This window comes from Leptosomus discolor, chromosome 22, assembly GCF_034619465.1.
Source record: "Leptosomus discolor isolate bLepDis1 chromosome 22, bLepDis1.hap2, whole genome shotgun sequence".
Lineage (NCBI taxonomy): Eukaryota > Metazoa > Chordata > Aves > Leptosomiformes > Leptosomidae > Leptosomus > Leptosomus discolor.
In genome coordinates, this window is record NC_141412.1 from 6,789,497 (window position 1) to 6,814,808 (window position 25,312).

The 25,312-nt window shown below is 46.0% G+C and overlaps 1 protein-coding gene across 3 annotated transcripts in view; it reads right to left on the bottom strand.

Moving 5' to 3' along the window:
* FLI1 (Fli-1 proto-oncogene, ETS transcription factor) overlaps positions 1-25,312 on the bottom strand; it is an 85,932-nt gene that overhangs the window by 39,314 nt on the left and 21,306 nt on the right. The gene's annotated exons all lie outside the window — the stretch shown is intronic.

Below are 25,312 nucleotides of genomic sequence, written 5' to 3' on the forward strand. Positions count from 1 at the left end.
CTTGCTGGTCCAAACCCAACCAAAGAGGGATGTAACATTTCTGGAGTGGCATTTGAAGGTCTCTACATCTTCTTTCAAAGGGTTTTGTGTGGTGTTTATATTTTGAGGTTACTAACGAAGGAGCAGCAGTCAGTACAGGTCAGAGTTATGGGTGTTAGTGGTGGGATAAAAAATGCATTACTTTACACTTTCTGTTTATTTTGTGGGAAGTGTAGGACTGGTGAGTTACCAAACCGTGCATTTCTAGAAATGCTTAAAAACAGGAAATGGTTATCCTTTTTTTTTTTTTTTTCCCCCCTGCTGAAACTCCAAATGTTGACAAAAAGTTTTGACTATCAATTTCCTTGCGTTGATGCGCTTGGGTTTTCTAAATGAAGCGTGCCAGGCTCCTAAAGGCTTTGGCACAGTCCTGCCTTATTCAAAGTGCATCTGACAAGGTCTGCATGTTCTTTACGGAGCTGAGTTAACCACACATAACATAGCTGCCATTATGGCTGGCAAGCCAGACACTGAGCGGGGAACCTCCCAAACTAAAAGCACACGCTGCTTTAATGTGAGTTAACGGAGCAGACCTCCGAAAACAAAGGCAGCAGCGGACTCACCTACTCTGCGGACTGAGCATTGAAAAGACCTGTAACATCGATGTGGATGCAGCAGTGGGTCACCCGGGAACATACAGACACTCTCTTTGCTTTGAAAGCTGAGGTGTTGCTAAGCCCTCAGTGCTCCAAATTCACAGAACACAGTCCAAATCATGAGCTTTTAACAATAACAAATTATTGCTTTCTCCCCGCCTCCCCCCAGGAGTTGTTTCTGAGGTTAGTTTTGCAAATTCTTCCACAACCAAGGAGGGAAAGAGAAATTCTGAAAAGTTAGAAAAGTGCAGCTCCTGGAATCCTCTGATTACACAAGAATCTAAGTGCAAATCGGGTATTACCAGGCTCATGATATCGTCACAAAAAATGTCAATAGTTAGAGTCTAGGGGGTAAACACAAGAATCCCTCTCAGCTTGAAATTAACCCACTTTGAGAGAGCCAGGTCAGTGCTCTGCACTTACAAATATCAGCACTTTTCTATCTCTGATCTCAGATCGTGTAACAAAACCAAATGAGCCCGAGTAGCCTAGAATTCAAGTGGGCCTGACTAAGCTTGAATTCGGAGGAACCTGCAAACATCTGTGTAAGTCGTGCTGAAGTTACAGTATTTGCTGTAAAAATTTTATAAGCAACCTCTCACACTGCTTGGCAGCGATGGCTCCAGCCTTTGAACAACAAAAACGTGAGCTTTTACCCCACACTGCCTAACGCTGCGTCTCGCAAGGAGCTCAGGCGGTGTTCGTCCTTTCCAGCAGCTTTTTCTTGGTGGATGCATAACCTTTCAAAAATACCCCCTCCCTTTTTCTGCTTTCATTAGAATAAGCTAGGGAGTGGAAGGTGCCCCTCGGAAGAATTTCCTTGTGGTGCAATCCTGTGTGATCACAGCCTTGTGTCAGAAACTCCTTAAAGGGACTGAGACGATCTCCAGGCTATAAACTTTTCCTGTATAGAAAAGTACAAGCACACCAGATCTTCTGATGACAGCTCTGAAAAGAGAGCCAGCCTTTCCGTCAGAGGTAAGGCTGTAGTGACTGGCTGCTTCTCTGATTTACTGAAGTCAGGATGTCAGGCAGGGGTTCCTAAATGACACATCTCTAAGTCTCTGCTTCCTCTCAGTACAAAAGATGTGGGGTTCCCCACATCATGGCATAAGGTAGTAGGTGAACCCCAGGTACCCGGGGCGCTGGACTGACTGATGGCTCTCCAGACCCGGTCTCAGCTGTGCGTCTTTCTGGTCAGAGGCACGGAAACCATGAGTACCACTGGAAATTCATGAAACAAAACTTTTAAATGTTTCATTTTGGAGATTTCCAGTTTAAAAAATATACACCGAGTTGGGTTTTTTTAGGAAAACATTATCTGGGAAAATGCTTTTTCTGCCTAAAGCCATTTTTCTTCTGAAGAAAGGTTCTGATGGGGAAAAAACGGGAAAGCAGAGATCTTTCTGGCTAACACCGGCCCCCTCCCCCCCCCCCAAAAAAACCCAACAAACAACAAACACCCCAAAGAACAGCCCTGGACTAGGATTGATGATTGGGGCTGTTCCAAGTACAACTCTCTTTACATACACAGGCAAGTACACACTTTGATATACAGACTATCTGATGGAGAAGCCTGCCTCCTCAGATAAGGATCTTCCCTGAAAGACAAAGCGGCTGCTGAGCCCTGCCTACAGCAGCCACTGGTGCTGAGGGGGATAATGATCATCTCCCAGGCAGGCAGCAGTTGCACCGAGCAGCTCTGCATTTTGCTGCTTGAATGCATCCAGGCTCCACAACCCCACCGCCTTTAGAACTCTGTCGCGCGCAGGAAAAGAAATTCCAAGGCGACGGCTGCCGTGATGGCAGGCCCAAGCAGTTACTGAACCGGGAATCGTTTGAGCTAAACCCCTGAGTTAGTTACAGCCACAAAAGCTACAGCCTCAAGGCTCCGGGGGAACTGAAGACACACCGAGCAGATCAGGCAGAGATAGCGGCTTCTGACACCTGCTTACGATGCGGGCCGTGCATGCAAATAGCAAACAAGTATTGCGATCGCATGCAAGGGAAGTCGGGTGGCGTGCTGCCAACCCCTGCTGCAGCCAGCTCCTCCGTGGGGTGTGCAGCTCCAGAGGCAAACAAAGGGGTGGCGAGCGACAGGTAGCCTTTAGCTGGCAGGGTCAGGGCATGGGGACCGCTCGGATAATGTCCTAGCAGTGAGGACTAGCTGGGGCTCAGTTTAGGTCTCTCGGAAAAGGTCAGGGCTCGGTGGCCCTGCCAGAGTTTCAGGCTACAGACCCAGATGGGGAATGTGTACAACCTTCCTGGTGCTCCCTATCAGAGGCTCTGCTTGGCTAGATTCCGTTTTGAAGGACTAGGCTTTTTGGGAAGCGTTTGTCTTCAGTTCTGGCTGACAATGAGATCAACAGCCGAATACCAGAGGGCAAATTTCTGTCCCCCGGAATTGAGAGCTTTTGGGAAAACACACCGAGGCGTTAAAGATGCTAACATAACCTACCCAGGCAGGCCAAAGCTCGCCGGGGCTCCCCCCCATGCTGTTGCCTCCCAGGCTGTGTCCTTGAGCTGGCCAGACTGAGTCTGAGACAGGGGTCTTGTGTGTATTATTCTGGCATATATGTTACATTATATTGCCTCTGGGAACAGGCTAGCTTCAGTTTTTCCAGTTTTTAATCACATTCCTGGCATAAATGTGGCAAGTCCCGTCTATGGCAGCTTGCAGCGCTGCGAGAGGCAGGTTCAGCTGCCTGTGAAGCCAAGCCCAGCCTTTGCAGGGCAGCCCACAGCTGAAAGGCTCCCGTTGCTGTGACTGCTGAAACAGCCTTGCACAGAGCTGGGGTGCACTTCTGGATCCCTTAGACATGCATATGCAGTATGGCTATGATTAATAACAGTTTATAGTCATAAGAGGTCAAATTTGCAGGTTTTTGGGTTTTTTTAGATGAGCCATTTAGACCCGGATCTAAGCGCTACAGCAAGGTGAGGAACACTTTGATTCAGTCCCTGCGTGCTGCAGGAAAGCCAGCTTGTTGTTCTGGTTGCACAGTGGGGAGGGCTGACAGTCCAGCAATGCTTTGAGCAAGTTACCTCGATTCCATACTGCGAAATGCAGACGGCAGGCAAGCTTTAGAAAAAGCTTTCACTTAGTTGATGAATGGAGCAGGAGCCAATGTAAGGACGGGATGGAGGTGAGAAACAGCCCCTAGGCAAAAACCTGGGGCGACTGTGCAACGCAGTTGTGAAACATCATGGCTTACCTCGAGGTTCTTCTGTTCACAGTCCCTGCCACAGCCCTTGTTGCACTGCTGACTGCACTAATAACAGAGCTAGCCCCAGGATATCCTGGTGTCCTCGCTGACCTCCAGAGGTTTGCCTTGGAAAAGGCCCCTAAAAGTTCAGGGTTTTAACCTTATCCAAATTTCACCGGCAAGGAAAGCTTGCTAGAAGTACCCAGTTCCCTGGGTTCAGCTCTGGGAGAAAGGCCAAGCGAAGAAGAGCTGGTGAGGCGACAGCAGTCAGTGCTTTCACCCCAGGTACAGCCCAGGGCCTACAGGAACGGCGCTTTCCAGCTGCGTGCAATGCGTTGTCAGTGAATATCGACTCTGAGCTCTTTCCGTTCACTTTTCTGGCCGTGAACCACGTTCAAAAGGCATTGCTAAAGATCAAAGGTTCATCCTCCTCCACAAAGTCTGACTTATAAGAGAAGAAAATGCTGAGCACTTGAACCCTCGTGCCGTGCTTGGAATGATTACCTCCACCTCTAGAGGAGTGACTTTTCCCTTTTCTTTTTTCAATAGTATACGTTCGCCGTTCTTAGTCCTGTGAGAAAATCACTCCTGAAGCATTTTTTGTAACGAGAATGTTACCAACACAGACCCACCAGCTGAGGAGCCCAGACGTATGATGCAAAGCGCCAAAACATGAGGTACCAGCAGCGACTAGCCTTACACATGGCTTGAGGTTAGCACGGAGGTTCTATTCCTTGAATAGAAATTACTTTGGCACTGCACTTTTACAAGTCAGCACTTCTGCTGCCAACATCTCATACAAGCAGAAGAGAGATAACATCAGACTTACAAGAAAATGAGTCAAATATAAAATTTAAATAGGAGCAGAGTCTCTGTTGATCTCGGGGCAGCAAATTCAGATGGATTGGGCACTGAATTAGGAGGCAGGAAGGCAGAGTACTGTTCTCATCCCTGCCCTTGATCTTTGGCATAACCTTTAGTGAAGCACTCCCCTGCCCGTGCCTTTTTTCTCCCTTCAGTCCTCTCTTGCCCTGATTTGTGCGCACTGTAAGCTCTGTGGGACACAGAGCCTCATCCAGTGCTGTTACTGGAACACAAACAGGAATCTTTTGCATAATTCAAAGCGAGTCCTGGACTGCAATCCCACACTCTAATATATCCAGACTTCACAACGCACCTAACCAAAACACAAAGAAAGACCTCTGAAGCTTTTTTCCGCACACTTTTCTTGAGGTTTGCTCATGCTATTCCACCTTCCCTACAGGACGTTAGGTGTTTGGTGCAGGGACTCCACGGAACTCCCCCTGGAAGTCCGTAATCATAGGCATTTTATTGCTAGCAACCACAATCCAATCTCGTGCCCTTCACCATCAATTTTACAGCGGAGGATCTGCGGGCTGCAGCTAGCACCAGAGATCCATCGTGACGCTGCAGTGGAAACAGCAGGCTGAGAGCTGCCCCTGCCAAAGTGCGTTGCTCTTTATTTCTTCTCTCTACTTGCAGCGTTCTGCTCACGGTATTTTCCAGCTGAGCTGATACTGGTAATCCGTGCAGCAGAGCTGTCCCTGCCCTGAGGACGAGGGACAAGCGGAGATACAGTCTTGCTCTCCCTGCTGCACCAGCAGGACTAAGGATTAAGAAGGCAGCATGCATTTAAGACAAAGTTTCTGCAGATTTGGGGCCGCCTTTGTGTCTAAAGGAGGGCTTTCATTTAATTATTTTGATGCTATCCCACACTGCAATGATTTTGCTCTTACTCTGCACTGGAGGCTTGCTCAAAGCTACGGTGCAGGACAACTCCCTGGACAAATTGCGACGCATTCTTGCTTCTGCCTTTCTTTCGCTTTCCACCCAGAGTACTACATCGGAGCTTAACTTGGCAGCCTTAGAATACAGCATCATTTCTTCACAATCCCAATAAATGGGAAACCACAACTTAGTAACTCATGCTACAAGGAAACAAAGCAGGAATAAGATAGGCATAAATAGCAAAAGCACACTGAAATTAGCCAGCTAAAAAAATGGGAGAAAATGATTTTGCAGCATTTCTCATTAGGAAATATGTCCTTTTTTTAAATTTTACATTCGTTTTTTCCATAGTGAAAAGATGTCATGTCAGGTGGATAAAAGAAGGCTGCTTGAATGAATGCTTTCTTCTTGCAATACCAAGATCCCCCAAACCTGACTCAAAAAGGAAGCAAAAATTAAATCATGCTTCTGTACTTCACTTTTCAGCAGAGCACTTGACTTCATGCGCGTGTTTATAGGATCTGGACCAACAACTATTTTTCTCAGTCTAGACTTCACCTAAATCAGTTCAAAGCCTGTTTTGGTTTGTTTCCAACAGGCCAACTACCAAGTGGCAATAACCAGGACACAGTACTCCTCCCCAACAAGTTGCTGCATTAGGGCTGGTGATAAGGAGGCTTAGGGGCACCAGCCCGACACATGGGAAACCTCCAGGAGATGCCTCTGTGCGGCCTCAGCACAGGACCAGGAGAGGAAGTGAACAAATAAAAAAAAAGAAAAAAAGAACCTGCCCAAATTACTGCTGTGGCCTCTTGACCTCTTAAGGTGAAATCTGAGGCTGGACATGTCCAAGAGATGATTACATCTCCATCCTATAAGTTCATAAATCCTGGAGGTGTGCTGCAGCTCTCCCTTTAAAGAGGACGGCTGCTGGGCTTTGGAGCCTGCAACAACATCCCCACCAGTCTCCAGCTGGCTTGGCTGCACCTACACTGGGCCTGTAGACTGGGATTTCCCTGGGCGCTTCTACCCATCTCGGGTGCTTCACACCCTGCCGTACTGGTACACGCTGGGAGCAGCCCATGACGTGTCTGCCCATGAGCAGATCGGGGACAAATCACAGCTTCTGGCTTCTGTTCCTGGAAGGTTTGGGAGAATCCCTGCCCAGTTCTGCCAACCAAGACGATTGAGATGGTTTGGGATGAGTACTGGACCTTGGGGGTCTGCTAAAAATGCTGGGAGCTTTGCCATTGGCACGGCTTGAGCCAGGTTTCGTTGTCTGGCAGCTAATTTAACTACAAAAGGATTCACCTCCGTGAATTAATCGGCGTAACTCTGCTGAGGCGGGAGGACTATATGAGCTCTCAAGACCTTTTCCAAACCACGTCATGTTTCCAGAAAATCAATCAGCCTTTTCCATGTATTAACACTGTCTTCGACCAGTTTGCTGTGCTTCTATCACCACTGATCTCTGCCCGCAGCTTTTCTGCTCCAAAGCTGCCCATGCTCGCTAAGAATAACTTGACACTGCGTGGGTGACTGCTTTCCAGAGCTGGGCAGTCAAATCCACCTAGCTCTGGTTCACCTTCCTTTTATTTTTTTTTTCCTCGCCCTTGTAAAATAATTGACTTGCACTGAGCAGATGTGTTTGTAAACAGAGACATATGGATATAACTGTGAACATACACACTTCAGTAAATATTATTGTAGCATTTTTATGGTCTTTTCTGCTGAAGACACATGGAGGGAAACTGCAAGATGGTTTCGGAGTCTGGCTTCCTGACAAAACCCAAACTATCCTGAAGAATAAATGCAGTCTACTGCTACGCAGAAATTCTGTGCTGACCTCAGCTTTGTCCTGAAGCACCCACTGCCCAGCTCTTCTCCTCAATGTAGTGCCAGAGGCTGCTTTTCAGCAGCAAATATTTCATCAGCAGTTTGCAGACTGACCGAACACTTTGTTTCAGAAAAGTTGAGCTCGCCTTAAACTGCATTTGCCACCATTTCTCTCAAAGGAGAGCTTTTTGGTGGTATTTTTTACTCATACCAGAAACTGAGACTATACAATGATCCTGCTGTTTTTGTTTTTCACATGCAAAGAGCAATCAAATCTTTTCAACATAAACGATTCACCCCAGAAAGGAAAACAATAAAATAAGAAACCCAAAAGTACTGGGGGGTTTGTCATGAGAGAGGGTATGTCACATCGATGTGCCTCCTTTTTAACTGGCTGCCTTAGAGTAGGTCATAAAGCGGAGTCTTAAAAGCATGAAGGAAGAGGTGCAAACCACAAAATCTTATCTTTTCAGTTTGGGTTCGTACTGCCAAAGCACTGGAACCTGTAAAAAGAGTGTTCTCCCAGGAATTCGAGACCTGGGAGGTGGCAGTTTAGAGAGACACAAATATTTCAGGTTCCTCTGAGCTCTGACTCACCGCTACACCAATGCCCATTCATTATTTTTTATTTCACTTTGATACCATTGTCCCAGTTACATTCACAAACACCGCAATCGTATCCTGTTTTGTTCTCTGACACCATTCCCTTCACAATCGCAGGAAGCCCATCAGGAAACATTCATCGGGTGCTGTTATGTTTCCATCCGCAGAGAACAAAACATGCACTTTCAGCCCAAGATGACTTATCCCAGACTGAGGAAAAACAACAGCCTGTAAGAATCAAAGCTGAGTCTCCAGGAGAGAGCGCAGTATGTGCTTCTCCCCTGAAACAGGGCTAGGAGTCCTGAGCAACGTTCAACGCCTCTTACCTAGGGAATGCTTAGCGAGGGAAAGGTTCAGCCAAAAGGAAATAAAAGGCATAATCCATCACTGACATCTACATGCAAGGTCTGGACACTATATCAGAGGGGGCCAATCCAACTCCAGCGAAGTCCTGCAGCTGAATCCTAAACCAGATGTGGCTTGAGATTTCAAGCATTAGGGCTCCAGTCGATTTGCGTTCTGGGTTTGGCCCCGGTCCTTGAGCTACGTTTGGATTAAATCTGTGCGCAGGGTCTCAGCGCTCACGATATTCAGCGCATAAATTCAGCGTTTCGGCCCAGAGCGGGTTACTTCGGCTTGTTGCCAAGCGCGCACCACACCAAGTACTGAGATAAGAGGAAATGGGGGAGGCGGTTCAGGACTCCTAAGAACCCACCTCATCCCCGAGAAGCATGTGCATATGCTCAACAGAGCCCTGTGAAACTGTTGTCTGCCTCTCAACCAGAAAAAAAAACCCAAAAAAAGGCGTTTACTGGGATGGACAAGCCCCGAGGTTGAGATTTTCAGAAGAGCCTGAAGTTACACAAATCGCAGTCACGTTTAGCAGAAGCGGAGAGCCCCAGTCCCTTGAATCCCTCTAAAATATTAGGTTTAAACCTCATGAGAGAGACGGGCCAAAAGAGGAGCAGTTAGCAACAATACTCAGGCCTTTTCCATTTCCTTTGCCCACTCATCCTGGCAGCAAGCACAGGTACCATCGCTGCCCGGCAGCGTGCTTAATAAAGCCGTGCATTGATGCCTTCTGCAGCATACCCAGCCTCTGCTGGCTCCTTAGCCAGTTCCCAACTGGTCTCCTCCACTTGGCAGCGGAACTGACGGCTGCCACCCTGCTGGGATGGCATGGATCTCTGTTTTCCTTGTGCACCGAGCCCAGCCCCTGTGGCTCCAGTGACGAGATTGTTTCTGCATACGCCTATAGGAAAAGCAGAGATTTTGTGAACAAGCCTGCTCGTGGCATTCCAAGGAAAACAGCTCAGCAGGATTACACTGAGATATTTTCTTTGTCAATCTCGATCGAGATATTTGAACAGGAAAACCCAGTTTACACCACTGGAAGCTCCCAGGGGCTTTTCATTTCTTTACAAAGAAACACTGCTGGCTTAGTTTTGGTGCAAGAGAAAGGTTCTGGAAGGATTCAGGGACAGCCATCGCTCTTACCTCTTGCACAAAAAGTTACGGGTCCAAATCCCGTCCGGGCACCTGGGCTGGAGCCCAAAGTTAACATTGCAATACAAAAAAAGGAGCTGACAAGGTGCTGTTCTTCCTAGCGATACCAAACATCACAGAGAAAAGCCTGCCCGACCAACCCTCAACGTTTCAGGAACCTGCAATAGCAAAATAGCTTCTGATGCCTAACGCTATAGCGAAGCGAAGGCAAACTTACAGACTCAATGTACACGTCTCACGCCATCTCTGCTGTCCCGTCTACTAGGAGCAGCCAGTGGATGCTGCCTCCTGGCTAACTCAATAGCAGATGATGTGAGAGTAAGAATTGAAACTGGCTCTTTTACAGTTGTGTTAGTGTCCCCACGACCCAGTTTCCCTGTCTGTACGACGCCTGCTCCCGGAAGAGCTGAGATTTTGTAGAGTGCTCCAATGTCCTTGGAAGAAGGAGATCATAGAAGTGACAAGTGTTTTGCTAGGGCTGGAACTGCTAGACAAAAGCAAAACTTGTTCTCCTCTGAGGCTGAGCGAAAAACTTAGCAAAATCTCTTATCAGTGACCATTAACAGAAAGTCTGTTGGTTTTATCAGCACGCTACTGAGAAGGGCTCTGAGCCTCGCTTAGATAAATGAGGTCTCTTGCTATTGCCACCTCGAAGAGTCTGTGCTCAGGGACAGTTTTCCACACCTGTGAGAACTAATTGTTCCTTCTTCTCCCCAGCTCCCCTCGGCCCTGGTGAAGCAGACCAGGGAGGCAGAGGCCGTGAAGGAGTTTGTGGCAGGGACTTTCGAATGTTTTGCCGCAGGGAAAGCAGGCAAGACACGGAGCACAGGCTCACAGTGCGTTTGGGATAGAGGGAGCTGGGAGCCGAGGCTGTCAACTGTCAAATCCCAGCACTGAGACCGATACAGTGCTACGGCTTTAGGCAGGTTGCTCAGCTCCGCATCCCAGCGTTCTCCTCTGCTGGAGGTGATGCTAAAAACATGTATACCCAAGGGCCAGTTTGGGGCTGATTCTGTCAGGTTTCTGTCATCTCTAGGACCTTTGCTCAGACCTCGACATCATCCACCTTATCCTTTAGCAAATCCCTACCTGCAGTAGTTAATGGCATTTTTTTCTCTGGTTTTGTTTTGCTTTGGCTTTTTTTTTTTTTTTTTTTAATGAAAAGGATTAGCTCTCGCTCGATAACTGTGAAGTACAGAGCTGTCAGGCTCCTACTTTCGCAGCAACGTGCCTAATAGGCAAAGCCAGTAGCTCAGGGGTGCCACACAGACAGACATGAGGTTGTTACATTAATTTTACAGCACGGGAAGCCACGCAAAGCAACCAAACACTCTGCTCAAAGTCACTTGGTAGAGCGTAGCTAAACTAACATTAAACCCTAGGCCCCTAAAAAAGCTCGCTTTCCTATAGAATAGAGGACTGCCTTTACAGGCCGCGCTTTATGATGTTTTCTGAGATGACTGCAGTATGTTTTCCTTTTGCTGAAGAGTTTCTTACACTCAAATCATGCTAACATAAATAAGAAGCAGGCCTCTCGGCACATCTCCATGTTCTTAGCAGAGCTGATACGGCTGGTCTTATCTCTAACAGGGCAAGTCCCCTGAGCTGTGTTGAAAAGCCTTTTATCAGATGCAATTTAAAGAGAGCTCTTTCTGAGATGTAGTTCTGCAGCTCTGGCAGGAAAGTGGGGCTTCTGACTAAATCTCCTCTGGTTTTGTTTAGCATTGGGGTGAGGGAGTAGGACAAGGTCCTATTTGTGGGCTGGCAAGACGGGGCTGCTCCTTGCGCCTTCCCTGAAACAACGCTCCACTCCCTCCGTCAGAGGAAAACCCTGTCAGAAATGGCTTAACGATCTTCTAATATTTCCATGCAATTAAAGGCCACATCTGTCTCACAGACCCCGTCCTCCTTTGCTAATGTACAGACATGAACTAAACAGTCTGTCTTGTCGATTCGCAGGGTAACAAAGGGGCCTATTCATAACACAGGCACTTTGGCTATTTTGTGTGTGTGAAGTGAAATAGAGTTTGCATTTGGAGAATAACCTGTGTTGGAGCTAGCAAGAGATTTCTGCTCTAATAAATCAATCAGCTTTACCGGCTAATAAAATAGCCCCCCTCCTAATTCTGCCTGTGCTAACCAGACAGCCACCCTACAGAGAGGCAACTGCAGTTTCTGTGCAAAAGTGAGAACCTGTGCTAGCTTGCTATTAAAACTTGTAGGAGGATTTAAAAAAAAAAAAAAAACCAGGTATCAGCTTGGCTGGAATCTTTCAAGCAGCTTAAGAGAAGGAGTTATCCCTGGCCCCAGAAATTTGGTTGTCATCTCTGTGGCCTCAGCTACGCTAGGCAATGGGCACACATTTTACCTGGCTCAAAGCCAGGTACGGTTCTGCTCTTGTCTTTGCTCTGTTCTTTCCGAAGAGAATGAGAGCATTGCAGAAAAAAAGGCAACCCATCACCCTTCAAAGACCCCTTTCGGATTTGTTGCTGAAATTGAGGGCTCAAAAAAAGAAAATAAATTGAGGTACACGTTGGCACAGTCCCAAACCAATACCGACATTATGTTTTGCCATAACTAAGAGTTTCAGGCAATACCTGCCCGGATATCCAGACAGATGGGACCGTGCAAGGAATATATAACTGCTTGTTTAACATTTTGCTTGTAAATGCCTTGGAGGAGCGGGCTGTTAGGGTTTTTTTTTTTTTCTCTTTTCTGAGCCCAGCACCTTGGCACGCTGGTCCATATTTGGTCATGGTCTGTATCTCTGCCGTCTTAGTGCTTCACAATACAAACAAGTACACTAATAATGTTCACACCTCCACATACCTCATTTCCTCAGCTTTCAAGCGAGCAGGAAGTGTACAGGAAGCACAGAAAAGATGGCCCTGTGGTTTCAATGCTCGAGTGGTATTTGGGAGATGTGGGCTCATTTACCATCTAGGCAGCAAAATTGAAGTTCAACCGAAGTGAAAGTTCTGGGTGTAAAATGAGGGGGGGAAAAGTGGGTGTCAAGGCCAGGGGGTAAGGGAGAGACAAATCTAGCACGTGGTGAGCCACTATTTACGTATGCTGAGAAAATTATGGAGGCTGTGAGAAATTTTCTAATCCTGATGTTGGACAGCAAGTCAAAATGGTTATCCAGAGAATTCCACCTTAAGTTAAGTGAAATATTTTGTTTCAGATATTCTGAATGTTTCATTGCAGTTTTAACCTTTTCAGTTTTCTTAAAATATTGCAATTGGCTTGTGTTTCTGAATAAAGAATAGTTTCAAAACAAAATTTGGAAAAGTTGAGACACCACCAAGTAGGGCTTTCAGCAAACTGTCAAACAATTCCAGTGAATGGGTAGGGCTTTGCTAAATTTGCATCTTTCTGACGAAAAGACACTAAGTTGAAAGAGGTCAGACCCTGTCTAACATGAATCTTCTCGCATACATCCCTGACACAGAGTGAGTTTTGTTACAGCTGTTGGATACAGGGCCAAATTCAGCCTTTTTAGGCTTGCTACCTAGCCTTGTGTAAAAACCCAGTGGAAGTTTTGCCTTTGTCTTTGGGGTGATGTATGATCGAATCTTCTGTGGAGCTGTTTGCGTATTCGTGTATTTAAAAGTGAATGCATGAATGACTCCAACTCAAACGCACACAGTATGCACTATCTGTCCTGGCAAGATTTCAATAACTGAGCAGTTATAGACTCTAGACTTTTAATTATATTTTTAAGACTTTACACAGACGCCTAAAGAAGCAACCAGATGCCTAGAAATATTTAAAGAAAACCTATGCAGTTGTCAACTCTGGCTGCACAAGTATATCTTTAATATTTGGAACTCTGATATCATGGCGATTAAAACTATGCCAGATTCCTATCCCGAGGGAAATGGAGGTCTCCAAGAGACACGCATGAGGACCAAATAAAAACTGCAGCCCCCTTCTGGGATACCTGGCACAGGCTGGGCTCACCAGCAAGCCTGAGCTGCATCCTCACCTGATCCTCCCCCCAGTTCTCAGCTTCTGGAGAGTTCAGGCACAAGGGTGATCCCCGTAAGAGACAGGTTCTTACTGGTTTGGAAAGGCAACACACGAACATCCAAGGGAAGAAGTGTGTCTTCCTCATGGCAGGTCTAACAGCCACTTTCCCCATCAGCATCCTCTTAAGAGCGAGATTTTTGCCAGCCAGTGCCCAGCAGTTCAGCAGTGCCTCTTTGCTGGCTGCCCTGTCTGTTCCTGTTAGTTTGTGATGATGATGAAGACGATTTCTCTTCAATGAGGACCACAAAGAGATTTGAAACGCTGCTTCGGATGAGGTTTATAGGATGAACAGTAAGAAAGGAGATCAACTCCTCACACACAATATAGCTTTGAGGGGACCTGGGGTCTGTGGGTGACTTGGTGACAAAACACCTTATAGAGCTGCTACAAAACAGGGGTAATAGTGAAAGTGACCTGTTGGGTAAAGCACTTCAAAATTAATGGATGCAAAACACTGCGTGAGAGCTAGGTATGAACAACCCAGAGAAGGCAGGAAGAAAGAGCTTGTATTAGCGTGCCACACGTCTACTCACACAGCCATTGCAGTTCTCAGAAGAAAGCTGCCAAGTGGAGACGGTGGCGTTACAGCGGCACTCCAGGAGCTTTTGAGAGATATTAGGGCCTCTCTGGTGCCTTGGAGCTGTACACATTCAACTCTTCCCCAAAATTCGCAGCTTTTGGTTGGGAAGGAGAAGGTAAGACAGGCAGAAACCCCAGAGGCTGGCTCGCGACATCCACTGACTGAAGACGTGGGCACCCACTACACCGTAAAAGCTGACAGAAAAAACTTTTGCTTCGGAGGTACCTGTTAAGAAACCACAGAAGGCTACACGATGGGAAGTCTGGCACACAGCAGTTAGTACAGCTAACGAGGGATCAAAAATAAACGCTGCTGTTGCCAAACTCCTACCTGCAGGTGTGAGAATGGATTGCCCTACCTGGAAATATGAGTCATCTCCCAACAAGAGCTGATAGGGCAGAAGCTTATATGTGGTAAGGTGCTAATGATACAGATAAATAGAGGTGTGGGGAGGCAGAGGCCGTGGAGCACCCTCTCTTCTGTTTTCACAGGAGAGCTGGGTCGTCTCAATTAGCTTCCAAGGGCTACAGATCAGATCAGAGCATCTCTGGCTTTAGAAAAACAATGAGCTGTAGGGGAAACAGCTGAAAAAATGAAATGGAAATGGTTTCATCTCCCGTTTTGGTCATCCTTTCCGAGCACTTGGTGCCCAAATGGTGGGTCTCACCCTCCTAGAGTGGCATGCCTGGAGCGTGGCCACAGGTATCTGGGTTGGAAAGGACCTCTGGAGATCACAGCAAGATATGTTTTCAATATCTTACACTGATGTAATTACAGATGCTCTGCTCTCCTCTGCTACTTCTCATGTCACAGTAGACGTAACATGTTTAGGAATGCCACAGGACCTCAGGGTTAATCACCAGGGAAGCAATTTTTTCAGTATCATCAAAGAAAAATGTTAGGTGGGTGTTGTTAAACATGTCAAAATATTGCCTTGCTTTATCTCACATACTAAAGGTCACGTTTAGGGGTAGATTTCACGCCACTTTTCTCATCTGTGAAAAGCTTCTCTTTAACATGCAGTCGAACAAGACACAAAGACATTATTCACTCAAGATCAAACAGCACAATTGTAGTAAAATCAGGCTGAGAGCCCAATTATTTGGATTCTCACGACACTGCCTTAGGTGCCGAGCCATAGTGTGACATGTAAGTAAAGTGTTTTCTTTAGGGATGTTTTCAAAGGCACAAATATGAATCAGGCGAGCAAAATACATTTTATCCCTCATTTAAAGCCTTTGAAAATCCCACTCTCTGCCTTAACTCAGTTCATATAAAAATTTCACGGAGGCAAAATCTCAGTAAGCGGGAGCAGGACCAGATCATTCTGTCTCTGTTCCATTCATCAGGCCTTTTTTTCCCCCATACTTGCCTGCTATTCCCATTTCCTTCCTTGCCTTTCTCATGAAACGTATCCATCCATCGCACACACCCACTTGCCTCATTTGTTCGCATTCGCAGGCAAATTGTTTTACAACGATCTTTTTTTTAAAAAAAATATGCTGCTTCTGAGCATTTTTCCTTTTCTCACGGATGGCAGCAAATGGATTAGCTATTGGGTCCTGGTTCCTTCCACAAGTTCCTCTTCAGTTTGTCCGTCTCATGCTATCTTGGCCAAATTCTCTTCTTTAACCATTTTCTCGTATAAATGGAAGGAACAATTTAAAATTGCTTTTGTCGAATGAAGATGGGATTGACTCTGATTAAAGCTTGCCACACACTTAAAAGACAGGTCCAAGCTTAGTAAGTTGGAGTCGTGTAAATCCGAGTTTGGTTTTCACTGTAGGGGGGAACGTTTTAAGACTTAAGCAATACAATGTCTTCTTTGGAGGTGCCCATGTTCTTTTTTACATACGGCCCTAAGTTTTTGGCTTAATTTAGATGGAAAGTCGAAGCCATTCGGCAAGTATTCATAATCCAGGCTTTTAGTTTGTTCTGTGTAGTAAAAAGCGCGTTGCCAACAGTATTAAAAAAAAAAAATTACCCATTTGAATGAAATTGCTGAGTTAAAAATTATATAGTTACAGGAACTCTCAGTCTAGTCCTCTAAAGACTTAATTCATACATTAGAAGTCAGGGGCCTCCCTCTGCAATTTGTTTGCTTTCTTCTCATGGTATTTATGTAATTTACAAGCAGATGGAACTTTTGCTTCTGTTTTCACTAACACAACAAATCCACTTAAACAAAATATGCGATTCGGTAAATATCCAGCATAAAACATTCCGGAAGGAGTTTGCATTTTTGTTTATCTCAATTCATGTTTTAAGGTGTGTTTAATTCCCTTTAAGTATGACTGTCAAAACTAAGAACCTGCATACATTGAAATAACCTGCGATGAGAAGTGTACATGACCGTGGCTCATTATATTCAGGTCAACTCATCGATTCATCAGCACAAGAGTTTACCATTTCGCTGCCCTAAATTCTCTGCATGAAGAAAAGAATATTGCTCAATTCATTAATGATGAGCCTCATGCTCAGTGGAACAAACCGCAGGTTATCTGACAAATAGTGCGTTTGTTTAGAAAGAAAAACACATTTTTACTCAAGCCCGTGGCACGGTCGGCGAGAGAAGCAGAGAAGAAGGTTAATGTATGTGTTACCATGTGGATAACAGTCACACCCTCACCCAGACGCAAACCCTGTGCAAGCTGCAGTAAGAACAACAGGAAATGGCCTGGGGTATTTATAGCATTATTGTGTTTATCCTGAAGTGATGTTCTGCACAGATTATTATGAAGTTTTTCATGGGAGAGGATACAGCTTGTGTCAGCTGGAGATTTGCATGCACTTCACCCGATACGCTGTCTGCTAAACTTGCCTCGTCCCCCCTCCTCTACCTTTCTTTGCTTTTTAAAGGTTTGCTGTATGCTAGGACTTCTCTGCAGCTGACCCGAGGGGCTGCCCCCCCGCAGTGCAAACAAGAACCCTGGTAACCAGAATGTTTGACCTAAACCTATTTGTTTCACCAGATTTACAAATCCGCGGCGAGATGGCAGGAGAAAAAAAGCAAACCCACACACGCCAACGGTCCTGAATTTCTGAAACATGCAGCCACGCTGCACCGAGACAGAAGTTCTGCTGCGCATTTTGGGTCCTGGGAACAAAGAAATGGGTGACACCAAACCCCTTTTATCAGAACCCGGGGCTCGCTCTTCAGGACTCATGGGATTCTCTTTGTTTGGAGAATCATTTCCATCTTTGTTTGGAGAACCATTTCCACATCCTTTATTTTCAGGTAGGGTAATGAAATACCTTCCCATTTATCCCTTTCTCCTGAGGAGGCATTCAGCAAAAAGTAATAATTTTCATGGAAAGATCATCTACACATTCCCAGCCCCAGCCTTGCCCTCTTTCTGCTGATCTGAACCATTGTAAAGAGACTTTTTCTAATTTATTCCCATCGTCTAAATTTGGTTTGAAGTTCAATAGAGAAAAAAAGAACCCAAGACATATGGGCGATGAAATAGATAGGGTAACAACTTAGTATCTCTGTAGGGTAAAAAACACTCCACCCACTCACAAAACCTATGCAAGCATATATCCATCTATGCAGACCAGTTTATCTCAGTGAGAGATATAGAATAAAGAACATTAAAATAATAATAATGATAAAAAATAGTGTAACTCAGGAAGCAAAGAACCTGTTATTACTTCATTGTCAGAACAGTTTTTTCTTATCTTAGTCACATCTCCTGAGGTTTGTTCAACTCATGAACGGCTCATGAGCGTTCAGCTCATTTCTTTGTTTACACCCCATGATCTCTAAAAACCTCGATTAAAAGCAATGAGAAAAATCCATCATATGACATTTAGGCCGTTTACAGCCTGTGGCAGTTATTAGCAAACGCTAACCTTTCCTTTGAGAAAACAGAAGGGAATCCTGCTTTAATTTAAGCTTTCAAACATCATCCCTCTCTATCTCTGCAGTAAATCAGAGCATCTCCGTGATGCCATTGTTTGCAAATATAATAAGGCCTGGGTTTGGCTGTTTAAAAAACAAACAGCAACAGAAAAGCATCAGGAAGTCCCTATGAATGGGAGCAACGCTGCATTTCTGTAGGTACCGCATTAATTAATGCAATTGAGCCAATATCCCAGCGAAGCTCGTTCCTGTGAATACTGTTCAAATCATTATCAGTTCTATTAGCGCTTCATTACGGTTGCACTGATCAAGACCAGATTTCCTGGGCTAATTTGCATCATATTCTGACAGGTGCTAGTCCAGGTGTCCTATTGTCATTCCGAATTAATAAACATGATTCAACCCCCTCCTCCTTTTATCATTTGTGTGATAGAAGGAATAATAGAAACGGAACGGGTCTGGGGAGGGAGGGCAAAACAACTTATCTGACTTCATCGCCCCAAAAGGCCTTTCCTGGGGTTTTTGCCAGGTTTAATTTTAAAACGTCGAGCTCACACACCCCCTTTCTCCGCATCACCTACCTGTCAAATTGCTTCCATGCCCTCCCCTCACTGGCTTGTGTCTTGCCCTTCAGGCAGGGCTGCCCACAGGACGAGTTGGCACCGTGCACCACGTTAAGATTTCCTTTTCCATCGAGTAAACTGATGGAGCACAAGCCAGCTTCCAACAGTTTCTGATTCAGGCAGCCTTGCTCTGAGGTGTAAACCCACTTGGATCTCCTTCTAGCCCTTGAAGTCGTCGTTGTGCATCCTTGGCAGTTAGACCCTGCTGGCACCTACAGATTCTACCTGTCCCCGTCCTCGCCGGTTCCTCACTCGCAGCCTAAAATTAGAGCCCTAAAGCCATCTCGCTTGTTTGTTTTCACTTTTTATTCTTTTGAAGATGATGGTGGTCATTAGGAGGATGTGTACAGCAAGCAGCGAAGGGCTTTGCCTTACAGCCCCGTGCTCCACAGTCGTGCCATCCCAACCGACCGCCTCAGCGCTGCAAGCAGCACGGTCCACGCAATTTTCCTGCTTTGTAACGGACCCAGCCCAAGTGTCTCTGCGTTGTGCTTCGCACTTTTCCGGTTCAGAGAGCTGGGAGTGCCCATGTAGACAGGCACCAAGGGCCTTTTAATTGAACATAGTCTTCATTAAAAGTCTAATTGTATTAATAACTAGGTTTTTCATCTTTTTAGGATATAATTTCTAGCTCTTCCCTGCGATCCTAAGAAACTCACTTTTATTAAATGCTGATATTCTTATGTAATTAGGACAATTCAGGCTTTCCAGACGAAAACCAATTACCAGAAGAGCTGGGAACAGCATTTCTCTTTCGGTCCTTCCGCAGAAGTCGATTAGCCCCACACTGTCCTGTTTCTTGCTTCTCTTTTGTACACTCTTTTTTTTTTTCTCAAAGCCTCCCTGGCCATGTGGTATCCAGAACCCAATGCCTTCTGACACCTGCACTCGTATCATGTGGAGTGTTTATTATGAGCCCAGCTTGGTGACATGAGAGTATTAATGCAGAGGCAGCTCACAACTGCACTGGCCTTGTTTGCTGTTTTCACCTGCCTGATAACTCTCGTCAGCTGAATTGCTCCTCAGATTTCTTAAGTCTTTTCTGGCAAAGGGAAATGCACTTAAGCCTAATACCAGCGCTGCCCTCTTAGTCTTTGAGGGGTGCAGAAGCTTCCTTCTTGCTTTCTGCAGGGGCATCTCACTTCTTTCTTTGTCTTACTGAAGTCACATGCCTCTTTCCCCTCATTTAATTTACCTCAGGTCTCTCTTGCTCATCAAATCTGCAATATCATTGTCCATCTGAAAATATGGGAGGCAAAACCCAGGCTTTCTTCGTTACCTTCACTAGAATGGGTTTACACCAATCGAAACGCCAGCTCTTTGTGTGCAAGGAATATGTCTGGATTTCCTATTATTTCTAAAAACTCCTTCCACCTCGCCTCAGTCCACTAAGGCACGACTAGAGGGAGAAAACCTGAACTTCACAGTACATTTCTCAGCCCCTGCACTGAGGTCTTGTGTGCCTTGACCAAGCGAGATAAGGAGCACTCGTCTAAAACAGGCTGACAGGCCCAGAAGAGCAGGTGAATGACCATACCGGGAGACCACCCTTCTATGCCTCAGGTTGCCCGCCTGGCTTGCCTTGTGCATCTCTTTATTTACCTACTGCCTCTTTTTGGTTAGGGTGAGTAAATTACCAGCCTCTCTAAGTGAAACGTTCGCATCTGCGATCAGGGTTTCCACTCCTGCAACGCCCCCGCACCCAACCGCACTCTAGAGTTCCATGAAGCGGGGGAAGGCTCTGAGCTTGCTCAAAAGGCACAACTCATTTTAACTGCATTTTCCCTCCCCTTTGTTTTTTAAGAATCAGCTCGCCACAAATGGCACTGGCTAAATGACTGGCTGACAAGACAAAATGCTGCAGACCTCCCGGCGTGCCCCCCTCCCGGCTGGAAAGCACTTGTCCTTAGCAAGCCAGGCGCTGCGCCCTTGCTCGCAGCCACTGTCAGGTGCGTGCAGAAGAGGTTCCCAGTTCTATAGAGCATTGAGAGACAAGAGCTGCGTCTTGTTATTGCAGCCTCTAATGGAAATTTGCCTGCCACGTAGCCAAGTGTGATCTGGAAGCAGATTTGCACCTGTCTCAGCAGGCCGAAATCAAACAATGACGGCGCTGAGAGGGCAGGTTGGTTAGCAAGCAGCGAGGGCAAAGCGAGTGGGTGATACGCCCCCTCCTCGGTACACCTCTGCTCTGCCTCTGCTGATCACATTCTCTTAATCACATCATCAGAGCAAGGATTTTTTTGTGCTTTACACGCACGTTATGCACCTTTCTGCTCAGGGAAAGCAGCCTACAGCGAACGTGACCTTTGCATCTTTGATTATCGGGGCTGGAAGGAAAAAAGTGGCCGTGAGAGCTGTAGTACTGAGCGGACGACGGCCACTGCTCTCCCATGGGCTTCCAGAAACGCAGTGGTGGGATGCAGCTACCGCCTCTCCTGCTCCTGCTGAGGGGCTGCGACTGTACAAGCTCCCTACAACGTGTGTCGCACGACATTTCTGCTAATGCAATTGTTTTAGCTTACATGTGCTTCAGAGCAGAGACTGGGGTTTTTTTTCTGTGTTTCATAAGTGACTAGAACATTTTACATCCTATAAATAGTGTCTTTTCTTTCCTAGTTGCAAAAACCCCATCTCTTGCATCCAGCTGCTTTGAACTTCACCTCAGAGAGGATTTTCTATTGACCTTTTGGCACCTACAGCATTCTTTATCCAGGGCTTACAAAGCTCTTTGTGCAGATTGGTCAGGTTTCAGCCTTACCTCGGAAGAACATTACCCATTACTATTTTACAATTAGGAAAATCAAGGCACAGAAACCTCTAAAGAGTTGCTCAGGGTTTCTGGGTAAGAAAGAGGAATAAAGCCAAGGAGACTCCACTTGCAGGCTTTTGCTCCAATGACCGAAGAGCGTTCTTCAAAAGTCTAGATTTTCGAAAGAAGGGACATGTGAGTGTGATTGTTATCTGCTGAGCAGAGTAGATACCAAATGAGTGATCTTTCCTCTTTATCTTTTTGCTAAATAATAGATGACCGATTATGATCTTAGATGCCAAGAAAACTTTGTTACAGATAATGTCAGGTTTCTGAACATGTTTCTCTTCTAGAAGTATCCTTATCTATATAACCCATTAAGTTAGTCATAACAAAGAGTGAATACCCAAGTGCACGTCTTGGACACAATTGCTGGTAAAACACTCCATCACTTGACTCGGGACAAGTAAACCTCAAGCCGCCCCTGTGCTGACGCTGGGCAAACACACTCTGGAGGTTGGCTCCTACTCCAAAGAGCTCAAGGTCTGGGTAGGCAAGATAGGAAAACAGGGAATGATCAGCCCTGCCTGAGAGCTCAGTGGCTTCCTGTGGTTGTACAGAATGTCACTGGCAGAGCCAAGAATGGAAGTCAGGTGTCCTGGATCATAATATCGTGTTTTAAGCACAAAATGCCGTGGGTTTTTTTTTTTTTTTCTAATGTATTTGTTACTCTTATGGCAAAACTCTCTTTCGGAGCTCCTTTGTAGGATTCCCCCAGGGTGTGGGAGCTGGCCATCCTGCCCCGCTTCAATGCCTTATCAGCTCTTGATGACATATCCTGCGCGTAAGCAGGTGTGTAACTGCACAAATCCACGTCACTGCAGTACTGGGTTCAGCAACAGATTCAGATGAAAGACTAGAGCCAAGGACTTGTGCTGCAAAACGACTTTTGAAGCCGTTTATGTACACAACGCTACAGAAATCAACAGGGATAATCACTGAGACCTGCTCACCCCCCTGACCCTAGTTTGAATCCAGGTCAGTTTTGTTGGGGTCAGTGGAACAGCAATGGTGTAAAAAACGCATATTTACACAAATGTATAAAATTAGCATTGCCTGATACAAGCCCATTTTTCAACTGGTTGCTTGCCTCCACCTGCAATTTACACTCCTTTTCTCCACTGTAGCTCCACAAAAGCACTTTGTTGACTTAGTGTATCGCACATTCATTGAGCCTCGTCTCAATAAACACCGCATGTGCTGACACCATCTGTATCACATCCTGCTTCACAGACAAAGCTCATTTGCAGATACACCTGACGGTCAGGTACAGCCCATTCCACACCGTTACCTTTTTGACTTGCTACCTGAATTAAAACTACGGGCAGTCCTGCTAATCTCTGTTAAAAAAAATATCACACACACACACACTTGTACTTGCTATTAAAGACTTAAGTTCACAGAGGTAGAGAAAAGTGTCTACGAGCACTCATATATTTGTGAAGGCTCTCTTTCTGCTCCTTTGCTCCACAGACCTGTGACATCCAGGTTTCACCTCTCCGCTGCTGTACACGCACCTTCCACATCACACATTTCCAGACAGGTTCGCATGGCCTGTCGGCAAACTTCCTTCAGGCTGGCACAGAACAGCGTGTGGTGAGAAAGCTGCTGCTCACAAGACAGGGTTTTCTGTGGTTTAAGGTTCTGTTAATTAATTAATTCCTATTTTTATTTTTGTAAGTCTGCAGCTGCGAGTTTTGAAACGACCAATCCTAGAGCTGCAAAAGTATGAAAGAAAGGGTAAGAAATCAATGGAAGAAATAGACAATGCGAGTGGGGTCCTGACCGTGTACTGGCTGCTATTTTTGAAAACACATAAAAGTTTGGCTTGTGTAAGAAACCATCTGGTATTTAGGCCCAGTTGCAATTTAGCTGTGTGCGTGTGCTCTGCGTATGAATCAATGGAGCTGCTTCGCAGGCGCATGCACGTACTCGGCTGGACGCCTTCACCAGGCAGCCCAGCCCGCTTGCTGCAAAAAAATCTGGAAAACCTGTTGGACTTCACAGCCTCCTGACTGCTCCTGGGCAGCTCGTGGTGGTCTCTGACCTAAGGGAGGACGTGCCTGCCCATCACAGCTGCAATGCTACAAACCCACGTTACCAAGAAGCGCATGACCCAAAAGATCACGAGGTGTACCCAGATCTCAGGATCGTGGTACTGAAGGCAATACCACCTTGTCAGAGCATCTACTCCAAATCGACCAGACAAGGCAGCGAGGAAACGAAGCATTTGCTTACTTCTACAGATGAGAAACTGAGATAAAGAGCGATGAAGTGAAATGCCTGAACTCACACAGGAAACCTGGGGCAGAACAACTAACTGAACCAGGTTGGGCACTGGTGAGGATGAAGACTGGAGTGAATTAACTGCTCACAGATTTTTCTGACTCACCAGAAATTAAAAAAAACAAACAACAACAACAACAACAACAAAAAAAACAGCCAAAGGCATTGCAATCCCAGAATTGCATCAGGGAGGCTTCTTCCAGTGTGTGTTAACGCCAAGCACTGGGAACAGCGTGTGCCACTCCAGTGACTCATGCTGAGAAAAGACAAATTCAAACGGGAGCAGGTGCAGCTGAGGGCTAAGGAATAACTGGGAGAAGAGAGATTATGAAAGAGATCAGAAGATCGTTGTTTATCCTGGCAAAACAAAGACAGAGAGAGGTATGGCAGCGGTCTGTAAATACACCAGGGGCATAACACCAGGGAGGGGAAAGTGCTGTTCTAGCTAGTAGTGCTGGCATCAGAGAGGTCGTGAGCTAATGTCGGTCCAAAACCAGAAGAAAGCGTTCAAACCTCAGAATGAAGAAGTTATAAACGTCCTTTTCAACGGGGAGCAGTGGTGGTGGAAAGAAAATCCATCCATCCTTTACAGAAACCTTGAAGAGTTCAGGAGGGATAGAGTACAGTCACGTCTGACAGCAGAGAGGGGAGCTCAAGAATTGCTTCCACTCTGGAGTTCAAATTAAGGGCCTTAACTTTACTCCTAAGGAATTTAGAAGAAGAATCTCTTGTCACGTATGGTGCTTAGCACAACAGAGACCACTCTGGTCTCTAGGCACTACTGTAGCACAAATAATCCATAACACTAACGATCAACCATAATTATATCCTTCCTGAAGCAGAGGTGACATATGAGAATACCAAAAACGAAGAGCAGGGAGCTAACTGCAAGCTTATTCCATTCGTGAATGACCACCCCATATTCTGTGAGACTGAGAAAACGCCTGCTCTCAGATAGGGTGGTGCAAATCCCGAGGGTTCGTTGCAAGCAAGCTTGAACTTCAGTGCATTGCTTTCTCTTTCTAAAGGGGATGAACTCCATCCGCGAGTTAAAACCTTTGCCACTGCTCTGGAAATGCTGTGAAGGCAGAGGATTTCTGTAACTGTAAAGCTGGGGTTCGGATGCCCTGCAGAAACCAGCCAAGCGGACAAAGACCAGGGTCATCTTTAATACTGACACGCAGAAACCCTGTTTCCCGGGAATGAGTTTGTTGGGGCTCAGAGTTAAAAGTGGATATACCCTTTTCCTACCAAAAAAGTGTCATGTGGTGATGCATATTGGGTAAGTTTTTTACGCAGCCTTTCATATATAACACTACTCAAAGCCCAGAGTACCCAGTGTCATCGACAAGGGGAGGATAGAGCTGCTTTTCAGAAGAAAAAGGCTAGAAGGTACCGTGGCAAAGCCCTGTTCCACATCTTCCTCTGTAAAATTTCTGCTGGAGTTCGGGCCACAGCCTGTTGCAAGGGTAGCAGTTTCCCTTCAGCTTACCAGAGACATCTCAGATTTCCAGTACAATCTTAGAGTCACAAGGGAATTCACGATCACTCGGATAAATTTTGCACGCCAACATTGCACGCA